The 16,093-nt window shown below is 38.0% G+C and overlaps 1 long non-coding RNA gene across 1 annotated transcript; it reads right to left on the bottom strand.

Moving 5' to 3' along the window:
* Positions 1-8,216: 8,216 nt before the first annotated feature.
* Positions 8,217-15,020, bottom strand: LOC133533182 (uncharacterized). The gene is made up of 3 exons (XR_009801825.1): positions 14,574-15,020; positions 13,813-13,975; positions 8,217-10,988 (listed from the first exon to the last, which is right to left on the bottom strand). It is a non-coding gene; the product is annotated as an uncharacterized LOC133533182 (long non-coding RNA).
* Positions 15,021-16,093: the final 1,073 nt, after the last annotated feature.

Raw genomic sequence — 16,093 nt, forward strand, 5'->3', positions numbered from 1 at the left:
TAGGACTAACTAGAAATGTTTCTTTGTTTGTTTGTTTCTTTGTTTTTGTTATATTAAGTAATATAATGTGTCTTGTTTGTGTTTACGAATAAAAATTATTTTATTCTAAATAGAAAATAAAAAAAATATAAATATCCTTTAAGCAGTTTTCGAAATATTAGTAAAGTTTTTTTTACTTTATTAAGTACACTTAACCGATATCGTACAATATCATGGGAAACATGTATGCACATTATGGCTTAATGAAAACTTATTACAATAAAAGAAAACCGACTTCAAAAAGGATATAATCAAATATTCCCTACTTACCGCCACCGACCGACACCACTTCTAATCAAACATGTCAGTTGGTATATTGCATGTTGTATATTATTTGCAGTTGGTTGCATTAGGATGCAAGATAATATTTTATTTTATCCTTTTTGAAGTCGGTTTTTTTGTTTTGTAAAAAGTTTTCATTAAGCCATAATGTGCATGCATGTTTCCCACAGCATTTCCCATGATAGGTATTGTACGATATCCGTTTAGTGTACCTAATAAAGTAAAAAAAAAAACTTAACACACACATTTTACCACTTTGGAAGTGTCTCTCGCGCAAACTGTTCAGTTTAGAAAAAAATGATATTAGAAACCTCAATATCATTTTTGAAGACCTATCCATAAATACCCCACACGTATGGGTTCGATGAAAAAAAAAATTGAGTTTCAGTTCTAAATATGGGGAACCCCCAAAAAAAATTTATTTTTTATTTTTGTGTGAAAATCTTAATGCGGTTCACAAAATACATCTAATTACCAAGTTTCAACAGTATACTTTTTATAGTTTCGGAAGAAAGTCGCTGTGACACGGACGGACAGACAGACAGACATGACGAATCCATAAGGGTTCCGTTTTTTGCTTATTTTATGTCTTTCCCATCGCGGGATAATAGGGATCCAGACAATTGGGAGGCGTGCGTGGAGCTGAAGCCAACACGTAGAGTCCCTTTTGACACTTATGAAATGTAAGGGTTACACCGAGCGGGTGTTGCCCTTGCCCATGTCATCTTAAAATGCACGCAGAGGCAACACCAGCCAGGGTGTAAGGACTATTGAGAGTTCATGAGATCTAAAATGAGCTAGACTAATCGGCTAAATTCTGGGCTATGGGATATCCCATTCCCATTTTATATATGTGACAGTCAGACAGAAAAGGATTAAATATAAATGGGACATTTCTCAGTAATCTCCGCTTTGCTGATGACATAATACTATTTTCTGAAACAGCATCGCAATTACAAAGAATGATTAATGACCTTAATGAGGCAAGCAGTAAGATCGGCTTAGAATTAAATATTACCAAGACCAAAGTACTAACGAACCACCATAAATACCAATAAGTCAGTGCCGGATTAAGATATTTTGATGCCCTAAGCATTTCTAAACCATGGTGCCCCTCATCAAGATTACATTGAATTTTCTTAGTAAATGAGCGACGTTTATTGCCGCATTACTGCTGAGAATAGACTTTCAATCCGTCACATCATTTTATCACGGAAATTGACAGTACTGCAGCAGTAATGTAACAGTAGGTAAGGTCAAGTGTAAGTAAATTCGAAGACAGTGTTTCGCATAAGGCCGGAAGCCAAGCCAACCAATATCGAAGTGTAAGCGAAGACGTAAGACAGGCGACAGGCCGTACTCCGTACAGGGTTTTGCAACCTCTATAGCTAGAGCTTTCCTGCGAAGCTCATTCATGTGAGGGCAAAGGCCTTCAGTAGGGGCTTAGCCATGTCTTAAATAGCAAATTATTGACCTGACCTGACGTTTCAAGGACGGCGTTGTCCCCATGGTTTCGGAGAAGACTGGGTAAAGTCGACATCATTATCTTGACGTTGGAGGTAATTTTGGAACTTAATCAAACGCGATTAAGTCCCGTTTTCTTAAATAATAATGTGTCACAATTACCTAGCCAATAAATTAGATTTTTTCGAATTTGGTCCTAAAAATGCGTATAATCCGAGTTTGCTCCATCCCAGGAGGTGTGCTGGTAAATGTTTCCTCTTTTTCAGTTTTTTTCTTGTAAATCGAAAACGGTACGTCCGTTGGAAAAATTGTTCTAATTATGACTCAAATTGATATCTGAGGATCCGAAATGTAATTTAACTATGTTCTTGCAATAAAATTTATTGATTGATTGAAGATACCTTAATATGTATTCGTAGTAAATTGTAAAAAAAAGATCCGAAAACGCCTTACCAGTGTCTGGTCCACCAAGTGCTATGGTTTAGCAATCCAAAGGAAAAAATATCTCCTAAGGATCCAAAAGGTATGCACACCTCTTGGGATGGAGCAAACTCGGATTACACGCATTTAAGACCAAATGAAAGTATTAAAACAATTTCCAGCTTGCTGGGAATTAATTATTATTTATTATCATTTTTCGATCTAAGTAATTTGATTGGCCTAAATCATGAAACTTTAAATCAGTGTTTTTAAAAGCAAAGGCTGAGCTTTCCACGGACTTTTGACGGATAGGCCAAAGGTCGCGCTGGCCAGGCTTGAATTTGACCAATGACGAGGTAAGAATGGCTGGACGTCTGGAGCGTCCGATCGCGGCGCGTTATCATACAATACAACCAACGGCGAGGTGTGAGCAAAGCAGAAGGCCAGCTGCGAGAGAGGACTTGTATTTGGATCCATAGCCAAGTGAAAGTGAGGCAGTTTGCATAAAGTAGAAGGCCTAGCGTCGCATAAGACTTAACGCCGAACTGCAAAAGAGTGGCTTGAAATCGAACCTATGTAATCACGGTTCTCCTACTGCTCAGCCTTTGGCTTACCTCGAAAGCGCAACTTGATAAGATACTTTTAGTTTTCGGCCTTCGCGGGGCCCTTTATAACACTTTGACAATTAGGTCGCAGGATCACGGCTCTGCAGAAACTCGGCCTGGCCGACACATCTGGTGTGCAAGAGAGCTAAATTCGCTATCGGTAATCTACGTCGAGAAAATCAGTTGGCCACAAGCCCGACGGTAAAATTGTTTGACCATGAGCTTTGAGGGCCTCCGCGTAAGGTTGGAGATGTGCTTACGTGTCCTCACTCTCTCACGAACCTTCGTTATTAGATGGGTAGACACATACCAAAAAGTTTCGTGTACATAAGTACTACACTACGACTGCGATGCTGATGCAGCCTGTGCGTTTTTTTTCTACGATTTTGGTGCCCCCCTAGACGTGGTGCCCTAAGCAAGTGCTTATTTTGCTTAATGGTTAATCCGGCACTGGCACACAGCTCTATATTCTGTTTTTTTATTCCGTAGACTAAAATGACATTTCATGTGGTACTGACTTTCATGTCATGTCTTACATATGAAACGTCATTTTAGTCTACGGAATAAAAAAACAGACCTTACCATAAGAGATTTCCCTCCTTTTAATTCCACACTCCATATACAAGACATTGACGTATTAAAAGAAGAGGACGCCCAATGGCCAATGCCAAAGAAATGTGTCAAAATATATAGAGCTGTTTGACATTATGCAATGCGCTCTGGTAGATGCTAATAACGCTTCTTTATAATTTTAGTCAAGAAAAGTATTTCATACAAAAGTAAACTTAATGAAATACAGTTTTCAAACGGACATTTTAAAACATTGAATACTTTATGGTTAAATGACGTTTTCGTAAGTTGATATATCATTGTATAAACGTCAAAATGAATAGCGAGTGAATGGGAATCGGGTTGTATGGAGCCGCCGCTACTGCAAAATACATTTGTCTAAGTTATGATGACTGGATATATTTTCATGTTTCTAAATTAACTTCGGTGCTTTTAGTGTCCTTGTTGCTACCGAACTTTTATTAAGTACTGAGTTATTACATGGTCTTTTTAAATACCTGTTATTTAAAATTTCTTCATATTATTAAACGGCAAAATAACATGCTCAAAGATCTTTTGAAGGGCCGGCAGCCGCAGGTGTTCAGAAAAACCATAAAACATCAAAGTGTTTGCCAAACACGGTGTCTTTATTTTGTTTACTTTAGGAGTTCCTTTGGCCACCTTCGGGCTCCACCATCAGACCAGCTTCATAGCACCATAATATTGCACAGTCACCAAGTGCACCAGATACTACCAAATACCAGGCCAAATCGAACGTCGGGAAGTGGTAGTAAATCGACTCGCAAGATTGACCTAACGACAACTTCAAACTTCATTCTAATTCTAAATAACATGTTATTCCACTAAAACCTTATTTAGAATAACTCCATTCATGGAATATTCCGTTCCGTCTTTTATTCTTCATTTAAAATAAAAATTGCATGATTTATTCCAGTTCATGTAATTTTAAAATAATAAGGAATGGATTTATTCTTATTCCATTGTGTTGGAATAAGAATAAAATTTCTGTTTTTATTCTTATTCTTATTCGAATTGATTTTTGCCCAACACTGCTCGCAACATGGTTTTTGCATCCGACTTAATGATTAAAGCTCGCCGTGACTTGAGGGACGATTGCCAAGAATTATGGGTTTCTTCTGGACGCCATGTTGGAAAACACTATGGAATCATATAACCAATTATACCTCATAAACCGTGGTTCTTCCGTTTTCATTCTGCTAGTAAATAGGCTACGTCTACACTCTGCCGTCTCCGATTGGGTCACGTCTGCACTCCTGTATTCCTCGCAAAAATTAGCTCTTTATGCGAGTGCTGTTTTGACGAAGGAACTTCGGATCACAATTTCTTTTTTTGCAACAGACTTAACCGCTCGTTATACGATGTATTACCGAATAATATCCAGCGGCCTATCAATTTTCAAACGCTTCTAGTTCTCATGGATCCTCCCATCACTGGAATTCTTCTTAAACAAGGTGAGGGGGTGAGTAAGGTTGCCAGAGCTTAACGAAGGAAGCATACGGGCCGCCTGATGGTAAGCAGTCTCTGTAGCCTATGTACGCCTGCAACTCCAGAGGAGTTACATGCGCGTTGCCGACCCTAACAACCCTCCCTCCCCTCTTTGAGCTCTGGCATGGCAACCTTACTCACCGGCAGGAACACAACACTATGAGTAGAGTCTAGTGTTATTTGGCTGCGGTTTTCTGTAAGGTGGAGGTACTTCCCCAGTTGGGCTCTGCTCTAGATCTGGAATGACATCCACTGTGCTGTGCCTTACCACACTAAGCGAGATGATATTCACAATACCCATACCTCTCTTGTGGATGTAGTTTAAGGACGTACCCGGGTCCATTGTCTTTTTGATCTACATTTATTTTTGGAGCTTTCTTTTTTCGCAGTGTAATGTAAACGTACAGTTAGTAACAGGTTAGACATCGACTTTATTACAACAATTCTGTGATTGTTGTTATGTTTTTTACGTGAATGAATGTTTTCAATACATTAGATGCTATTATAGAATTGTTATGGTTTATTCCCCTTCGCATGTTAATGTCTTTAAAAAGTTTCAGTTGTTTTGCAAATAGTAAATACATCTTCAGACGCATAAAAAAGCCCACCCATGTACAACAACAAAAAAACGTGTTAGCAACGCGTATGTGACACCCTGGTGTTTCAGGACCTCATTGGCTACGGTGAACGCTTGCCACCAGGTGAGCCGTATGCCTGTTTGCCACCAACATGGTATTAAAAAAAAATAATGTAGACTCCATAGATTTTTGTTCCGTGACAACCGTTAATTTGTATCAACAAAATGAATTATTAAATTTTTATTTCTGTTAAATTATCAATAGAACTCACTGAAAGAAATATATGCCATCCTTTTTTAGGGTTCCGTACCCAAAGGGTCAAACGGGACCCTATTACTGAGACTCCGCTGTCCGTCCGTCCGTCTGTCACCAGGCTGTATCTCATGAACCGTGATAGTTAGCGAGCTGAAATTCTACAGATTAAGTATGTATTTCTGTTGCCGCTATAACAACAAATATTAAAAACAGAATAAAATAAATATTTATTTCCAATCTCGAGGTTCTCATCCAATCACCGAAGTTAAGCAACGTCGGGCGTGGTCAGTACTTGGATGGGTGACCGTGTTTATAGATAATGGTACGGAACCCTTCCTGTGCGAGTCCGACTCGCACGTGGCCAGTTTTTTCTTGTTGTTTTGCTAATAAACGCATTTTTAGGGTTCCGTAGTCAACTGGGAACCCTTATAGTTTCGCCATGTCCGTCTGTCTGTCTGTCTGTCCGAGGCTTTGCTCCATGGTCGTTAGTGCTAGAAAGCTGAAATTCGGCATTGATATATAAATTAATAAAGCCTACAAAGTAGTACAATAAAATCTAAAAATTTAATTTTTTTGAGGGTACCTCCCCTACACGTAAAGTGGGGGGTGATTTTTTTTTCTGCTTCAACCCTACAGTGTGGGGTATCGTTGGAAAGGGCTTTCAAAACTAATAGGGGTCTTCAACAAACATTTTTTGATAAAGTGAATATATTCGGAGATAATCGCTCCGAAACAAAAAAAAAAGGGTCCCCCCACCCCCTAACTTTTGAACCATAGGTCCAAAAAATATGAAAAAAATCGTGGAAGTAGAGCTTAAGAAAGACTTTAAATGAAAACTATAGCGGATATGATAAGTTTAGCTGTTTTTGAGTTATCGCAAAAAGTTTCCCCTTCATAGTAAAAAGACTTTAATTAGGTACTGATTATGCAAATTTGCCTATTTGTTTAACTCGCGTTTCATCCCTTGGTTAACAATTTACTATACTTTAAGCTCCAGTTTAGCTTATTGTGACGGAAGAGTAACTACGGAACCCTACACTGAGCATGGCCCGACATGCTCTTGGCCGGTTTTTTTTACAGAACATTTCGTCATGTTTGACAGTTGTCGTGTCGACCGCCGAAATGAGACTGGGAGCAAAACTCGTGCTCGAGCCGTTCGAGCATTACTTTTGTGGGGCCATTTTTTCCGGCTGATAGTGAATCCAGTTAATTATACTTACATCAATGATACAATTTAAGATACCTACCTCTGGAAATGGTATTTGAAATACTAGATAGGTATCTTCTAAATACTTTTTAAGATAAAATACTTTTTGAAACAAAACTCCGTTTTAAACCGACACATCACGCTTTACGCAGTCTATTATGGGTTAAAGCGGAGCAATGGCGTCCTACGTTGCGCTAGCCTAATCAGCACTGTCGCTGTCGCCACTGTCCATTCGTTACACATGCCCTAGCCACCGCAAGCGTTTTTGTTTGAGTAGCGTGGTCTCAGATCATAAGCGCGGTGATATTAGGAAGTTGAGCTATCTCCAGTACACTTTCGTTGGTACCCAGTAACCCTGTCTTTCCACGTTATGTTTATGTTTAGTATACCATACGTACCTACTCACTACGTACCTAGGCAGCGCACGTGGCAGGTGTAAATTCCGTCTTTGTTCCTGGGGGCCTACCGCGAAAATCGAAATTCGCAAATGCGGGGATCTTTCTCTTTTATATAGCGTACGACGTCCAGTTTTCAGCCCCCTACAAGAGTATGCTCAAGACACAAGTTTGGTAGACAGTCATTTTAGTCTTTTTCGTAAAGTGTTTGTTATTCCATACTCTTGCACATGGCTACGTCCAAGAGTATGGAAAGAGCAAGGGCTCTTCGACAGGCTTCTTATGATGATTTGATGAAGTATTCAGTATTCACCGCCATTATGGACAAAATTCAGCTGCGACCCAGTTACACTTGAGGGCCTACCGTGCGGGCGCTAGGGCGCGTTCGTGTTGCCTCCCTGTCACACTTAAGAAAGAACTAAGTGCGACAGAGTGGCAACACGTCGAACGTGGTTCGCGGTAGGCTCTCTGGTATACTAATAGGTCTTTTTTACCTTTTATTTTACATACGGTTTTTACGTAGTAGTCCCCTATTACGGTAGGTACGTGGAAGGTACCCTAAAAAGGGCAGCCAAATTAAGCCTACCAAAAATAAACGAAGTATTAACACGTTGGCTGCCCACCATACTTCACCGAAAGTGTTCCTCCCGTGCCCCATACAATTTTCGTGTTCCCAGCATCGGACTATTACTGAGGTTAATAAAGATGTAAGTAACAAGCTTTCGATTCCACCGGTGATGGTCATAGCGACACAGCCAGAGAGCTGGCCAGAGAAGATTACGTGATCCCACCGGTGATGTTTATGGCAGCCAACGTGTTAAAGATTAGCCTTCCTGGCTTTGCAGTGGTAATCTACATTAGGCTATATTGGTGGGCATATAAGTGAAACATCGACAAGGTACAACGCCTTGTAATATATTTATAATAAATATGAAATACATAGTTATTAAGTAAATTTTATGTAATGACACATACATTAATACAAATTTATAATAAAATCATTTCTCATTGGTTCTTCATTTTCTACATAATTAGGCGTAGGCCGCTGTCTTTTTAATTCCATTGTATGAAATCCAAAATCAACAATAATCTTTTCATCACACTTGCTCGAAAAAGATCTTATTTCATGCAGGTGTGCTGAAGGACAAAGGCCTACTTTGTTGCCGCGGGATTTATGGATTGTGAAAAAAAAGCTATAACTCCCTAGGGAGTTATAGCTTTTTTCTTTAATTATGTCACTTATTCATACAAACCAAGTAGCCTAAATGAGTTTTACTTTTAAAATACTGACGTTTATAATTTAATTTAATTTGATTATTTTAACATCCGATAAAAATATTTTTACTTAATTTTCAATCGTGGCTGAATGCCGAATAGGTCTGTGCCTTCGATGCCTCACCTTCCAAGAAATCGGACGAATGTATGATATGTCACCGTATTTAAGAATTATTTCGCTTAAAATTTTGTTTTTTTTTCTTCGCAAGTGTGATGAAAAACATTGTGTGTAACTCCGGGGGTAAGAATATTGCAAACTCGAAACATACAAAAGACAGCGAACTACGCCTAATTATGTAGAAAAGGAGGTAAATGTTTTTTTTTGTCACTGCACCGACCTTGACCCATTTCAGATTTGCCCTATGGTAGACTGGTAAGATGCCCGTAATTTGACTGTATTTAAAATAAATTATTTCACACCATGCATGAAATAAAGCACCAGATAATTATTATAAAAACATAGGTAGCTTTCCGGTGCAGACAGACAGACGGACATGGCGATACTATAAGGGTTCCTAGTTGACTACGGAACCCTAAAAAGGTACAGATTGTAAAGTAAAATTTTATTTTTAAAAATCAGATAAAATTACATAAATTTTGTGGGTCACACTAGGCTAAGCCTGTCCCGTGACTCCACGTTTGCGTATTCTGTTAGAAGCGACTTTCACATATATTTCACCTAATGGACAACTTTACAGTAATACATTTAACACAAACTTAACATTAAGTACAATTAATTAACAAATTCGCTTATAAATGTGAAAATAAGATGTCAGACTTTCGTAGGTTCAAAATTAATTAGAGGTATAAATTTCTTATTGACAGAGTAAGAATGATTATGTTGCAAGTATCTCATACCTAGGTTAAAAGCACAAAAAATATGTTTTTAAGTATTTTTTTTTTCAGTTTTAAAGTTTGAGTAAATTAGTAACTCAAAAATTGGCAATTTTTGGACATGATTATTTTAATTTTTTCTGAGACGTTTTTGCTATTTTTTTTACCAAAATAAGAATGTAACTTAATGACTTATATGTTCTAGAAACCTATAAAGCACTAAAAGTGTGTTTAAATGTTGATCTCTTTCTTAAATTTATTTTAAAATGTTGCATTTTTAGAAAATGATTATTTCTGGAGATGTTGATTAATATTTTTAGGCATCTCTTTTATTTGCCGGTGTAAAGTCGAACAGCGTAAAACCAGAATTATTAATCTTGGAATAATAATCATTCTAGGCCAAATCGAAAATCATACAATTTCCTTCCTACAAAAATCGCATTTGGCAGTTGACATAGAATAGAGTACGAGCTCCAAACGTCCTGCAGTGCCGTTCTATCAACTATTATTGGGCTCAAATCAAAAGTGTATTAAAAGAGAAGAATGAAACAGCCAAAAAACATTAACAATTCCAGCAGGTGACGGGGTGATGCAGGCAAATATGAAAAACGGGTCCGTAAAAAGCTGCCACTGAATGCGCTAGGAACAAGCTGCCTATCACTCCTACAGAACAAATAAAAAAAAGTGACAATTATCTAAATTAAAAGTCGCTTTTTATTGTAGTTATTCTAAAAACTTAATTTGTTCTCAACTGCATCAGTTTTTTTTTTCATTTGAAGTTTACAGTTTTTTTTCGGTACACTCCTTATACGAGTATATCGTAATGTACTAATTTTGATCTACGATTATATTATGACTTATACCAATTCCATTTGAGAACTATTGACATGCACAAAAGGTTTACATTTGCTCCATGGGAAGCTGTTGGAGGAAAGAAAATTATGAAACTCATGAACTTTCCTTTTTCATATTTTACTGACAGGTTTTAAAAATGTAGTGCAATTTCCTTTACCAACGTATTTTCACGAAAACGTACGAACGTGTCATGCTTTTTCGGTCATTCAGTACAATAAGTATTGAGGTTGACTGAAGTAGCATGACGAATAGCAACGTTTCCGAGAAAATACGAAAAATAAATAAACAAGTATTAAAGGGATATTCTTACACAAATTGAATAATTCCCACATAGAAAACTTCCATGACTCAGCTACAAATATCTGTACTCATCACTAAAATAAATTCCGTTACCGCGAGATTCGAACCCAGGATCATCGGCTTCATAAGCAGGATCACTACCTACTAGGCCAGAGTGGTCGTCAAAATGGTAAAGGATTATGCACTACACCTGTAATCTACCCCGTGAACTTGAGGAATACCTCGGGCAACAAGATTAGTATTATATCTATCATTTTTTAGCGACGTCATGCACGCCTTTATAACTATTCGCATCTTCCCCTGCAACTGGCGAGAGACACGAAGACGTCAGACGCCCGAGGCGCGCGTCGCGCGTCCGGCGCCGGCGACCCAGCAGACTCATTCTGGCTGCCTGTATCAGCTCCTGAAATTTGAGATTTATTTTCATTAGAAACGTTGTTTAAAGTGATTTTATCTGTGCAACATGAACTTTAATTTACTTTCATAACTATACATTACAATTGACTAATATGTATCACTATAGGTGAGCGTCAGGATGGCGGGTTGAGCTATGAAATCTTGTCATTGTACCTACCGCACTAAAATATGCAGTTATATTGCACATTCAGTGTACCTCTGTAAACCTTTAATAGAATAAATAAATATTATAGGGACATTCTTACACAAATTGACTAAGTCCCACGGTAAGCCAAGCAGGCTTGTGTTATGGGTACTCAGACAACGAAATCAGTACATCTATTCCTAAAACGACCTAGGCTTAAAAAAGGGTACGAAACCCCATACAATGGATTTCGGATATAATATAACGACGATGAAGGGACCACCGAAATTTCGTCGTTATAATCGTAAGTAGTAATAGCCAAAGGTAAAGAGATACAAACAATATATATATATATATATATATATATTATATTTATATTTTCGTTCATGTCGTCTCAGATATGGGTGAATATGGTATCGATGCATTCAGTGTAATGCCCTGAACACATTGACATATATCTAAGGACGGGCCTTAATGGTAAGAATGGGGTCAGTAAAGCGGTGTCACGCACACGAATTCGAGCCCATCGTACAGTCTACCGCCAGAACGCCAATTGTTGATGAGTTCGCATCACATGCGCGATTGGTCGCGACTAGTTGCGTTAGACTGCAGGATTGGCTCGTGAGTGACACCACTAAACTAGCACCATTCTTAGTGCCCGTAAGGCCCGTCCTTAGATATATGTCAATGCCTGAACACAAATATACGAGATGACAAGCGCGAAGTGGTGGGGGTAGTTGCTGTGACGTCATAAAGTCGGCAGTACAAACTTTTATTTTATTTTCCTTTAAGCATACCATGTGAGGTACCAAATAACAGGGCTTTGTGATTAGATAACAAATATATAACATACTGTAACTTTTTCAATACTTGCTCTAACAAATTAGTTGAAAACTTTCAACAATTTTGGCCATTTGGCGTAGACATTAGCTGAGCCACTTTCCCTTTCAATTAGTTTGTAAGCATTATTGTGTACTTTTATTATGTACCTATGTTTAAACTTTTTGAATAAACGTCTTTATTATTTTTATTATTAGGGTGCCTTTCGACGAGAGATGTGCTATGCTATGTTTTCAATCATACATTTGAAACGTAGCTGCAGCTGGAGCTGCGTTTCAAATGTATGATAACATAGCATAGCAAGTATGCACATCTCTGGTCGAAAGGCACCCTTAATCTCTTTATTTATTTTGGGTCTTAGGTTAGACATTTTATAATATGATTATACATAAAAGTAAAATACAAAAAACCATACAAAAAGAATACAAAAATACATATAAACACATTATAAAAAACTTAACCTAGGGTGCCGCCAGTAGCGGGGCAGGGCCCAAGCTGCCGGTGGTCATGGCCGCAGAGAGAGGAACCGCCGGACTATCCGCGCCGTGTCCAAGATCATCGCCTTCTGCATCTGACCCTTGATACAACCACCTAGCGAGAGTCTCTCAAGGTGTTGATCGAGACTCTTTGCTATGTGACTGTTAATATCCTCTTTATAATGATAAAAAATAATTAACCAGATTTATCAAAAAATATTAATATTAAACTGCAACACAAAAAACCCGACTGTTCACATATATTTTTGAAAGAACATTTTACTAGGTAACTTTCATTTGGTACCCATATTGCTATGGTAAGACCCCCCCCCCCCCCTTTTTTCATTAGCGGGCGCCATTTTGAAAATGTATATAGCCTGTCACTAAAAATTCTGACGAATTCAACCAGAACTCATATATCAAAAACCGTCCAGCCGCCGTTTGAGCTGTAGGGCGTGCCAAATAAATAACATAATTATAGACATACCCGCGCTCGAAAGACGTTACCCTCTTTCTGATGCAGTCGGGTAAAAATACTATTTTGTTACTGAAAACATATTTTTACCCGACTGTGTCAGGAGGAGGGTAATGTTTTACGAGCGTGGGTATGTATATAATAACCCCTACCACTTTCGCCGTGTCATCTCATATATTTGTGTTCAGGGAATTACACTGAATGTATCAATACCATATTCACTCATATCCGAGACAACATGAGTGAAAATCGATTTCCAGAAGACTTTTTGTTTGCTGGCAGGCGTCCATAGGCTATGGTGACTGCTTACCATCAGGTGGGCCGTATGCTTGTTTGCCACCGATGTGGTATATAAAAAAAACCTGCATTTGTTTTGAGTCTATATCTCATTTCACGGAGAGGTACACAGGTTTCTATAAAATGTACACTGAAGTACAAAGAAGGTTTAACATGTTTATTTAATATTTTATTGAAATTGCTGACATCCACCTGCCATTTGACACTCACCAGTGTTGACCTCAGCATTGTTTTTTAAGATTAGAATTTTTCGAACCTACAAATTATTTTAATTGAGGTAATCTAAAAAACCTCAAACTGAGGAAATCTGAAAAAGGCGGACTATAATTATTTAAATTAATTAAGGTACATGTGTGGAAGACTGCCTGTCAGGTAACAATGTTGTTACATGACCATTGTAAATTTATCATATCATGCATTATAATTAGAGAATATATATTTTCTGAAAGTGTTATGTTTCTTTGTATTAAGGGGATCCACCAACATATGCATCCTTTTGTAGTTTTGCTCTTAAGATTGAGTTTTTGATGGTGTATGACCCATTGACCAATGACCCAGTCCCTGTTTTTCAGATAAACAGCTGTCTTAATGGACTCACCCTAATATATTTTGCAGAAACCTGCACCTTGTAGCATACACCTTGCTTTCTCAGCCAATCTCCATATAACCAAGATATTCTATTGAACAAATGGCCCATGTCACTGCTGGATTCAATCTGTGCTCTTCATAATCTACATACTGCTGTATTTCCCTCATGTAGTCTGCAAAAAAATTAAGTGAGTGTGGGGTAAAACCAAAGCCTGCTAACTTTGACAGCAACAAGTCATTATCAACCAGATCTAGTGTCTTTAAAGTCAAAGTAACCATTATCAGTTTGACTCCTGCTACCCACTATACATATTATCTGCACTACGTGACTAAGAAGATTGCTGGCCGAACTTCTTGTCGTTCGAAAGTCGAAACCCTCTGCCTTATCTCCTGATCCACCTATCAGTACTGGTTATCACTCAAGTAATTTTATAAATTTCTAGGAATACTTTTAGCTTGAAACAGAGGTGCAATAGCGGCTCCGCCAGCACAATTCTACAGTCCTTAAATACGCACGAGGGAATACCATCCGGACCAGAAGATTTTTTTGGCTTGAAGTTGTTGAAGGGCTCGTCGCACGTCTTGTATATCTAGCCTGTCATAACCTGAACCCCTACAGCGCTCTTCTCGGTGCCCGCTGCGACTATTGCGGGCTGCGGCGCTTACCTCCAACTTTCCACACCTTCACACTGTATACAGAGTGAAAAAACCTAGCAAATTCACTACTTGTTTACCGGACAAAGGTTCCATTAAATAATATTTTTTCCGTACCTCTACTGTTTCTTTTAGAGTTCATATAGTTCCAAAACGATTTAGGTTCTCTTGCCATATGATTTCATGCATACATTACAAGTATTAGAGCTCTTGAAAACCATACATTAAAAATAAAAAGATGATAACAAAGCGTAATGTAAACCAACAAGTGTCAACACTGTCAATATCATTGAAAGATGTCACTAGAAAAAACCGATTATTTTTAAACTGTCAAGAGCTCATGTCAGAACGTCCCTACTAATTTTGACAGCTGTCTTAAAAAAAAAATGTCTCTGGTTTTTGGCTTCCAATTATTGGGATGTACATTATTGGGTCGAGCATTCTCGACCCGTACCAATAATGCGCAGCCCGATAATTGAAAGCCAAGGGACTCAGATTAGTGGACGCGAATTATAGGGTCGTACATTATTGCCCTGTGAAAAGAGTGGCTTCGTATTATCGCCCCGGACCGACTTGCACAGCCCGCAGCAATGCTCAACCCAGGAAATGTACAGCCCAATAATTGGCGTCCATGATGGACGCCAATTATGGGCTGTACATTCCTGGGTTGTGCATTATTTGGCTGTGCATAGTGGCTCCCATGAAACAGACCACACAGACAGAAAAAAAAATGAAACGGCAACGGGTCAGGATGGTTTGAGACACAAGTTTAAAACGCTCATACAAGCGTTGACACAACAAACTGCACCAGCGCACACAAACTATATAGAGATCAAGGCCTGTCGACTTCCTTAGAAAGATATGACGCTTCATAATTGCGCATGTGTGGTCTGACGCTCTGGAAATAGATAGCCAGTTTATTAATATAAAAATATTTTGCTAACAGGGCAGACATTGCTCCTATCTGACTTTGTCTATTCAACCTTTGGACAAATAAATCATTTTTATCAAATATTTTGATTTATGTCACACTACCATATGTAAATTATTATTATTTTATATAAATTATTACCTATTTCAGTTTGTCTTTGTCTATGTTCATAAATCTATGGAGGTCAGAGGCAACATATACCCTCCATAAAGACTTGCACTTGGGTCTGGCCGGTTAGAACATAGACAAAGAGTCTGCAATGTCAATTCTGTCAAAGTCATTGACGCAAAACTATTTTTCATTTTCAAAACTATCAGTTTTCAATATAAAATGATTAAAATAAACGATTTATGTTGTTGAAATAGATTTATTGATTAATTTTTAAAATTAAAAATCCACCGCACAGTATCTCCGCTCAGACTCGGTTAAAGTTTAATCCATTGTACTAAACTAAGAAACACAATTATTTCAGGTAAGAAATATTTTTATCTATAAAATAAAATAAGTGTACTATTGCCAAATTCAAATATATAAATTTAATCTTACCACCCTCTTAAGGTCGCACAGGCCGCTAATCGCGCTCCAAAATTACAATCTAAATTCATCATAGATGTAAATTCTAACATTGTTTTTAGCTGGCAATTTAGAACTCTGGTAGCTATAGCAAGCGTTAGTAATTAGGGACATAGGTTATAGTATTGTTTAA

This window comes from Cydia pomonella, unplaced genomic scaffold (assembly GCF_033807575.1).
Source record: "Cydia pomonella isolate Wapato2018A unplaced genomic scaffold, ilCydPomo1 PGA_scaffold_109, whole genome shotgun sequence".
NCBI classification, from domain to species: Eukaryota; Metazoa; Arthropoda; class Insecta; order Lepidoptera; family Tortricidae; genus Cydia; species Cydia pomonella.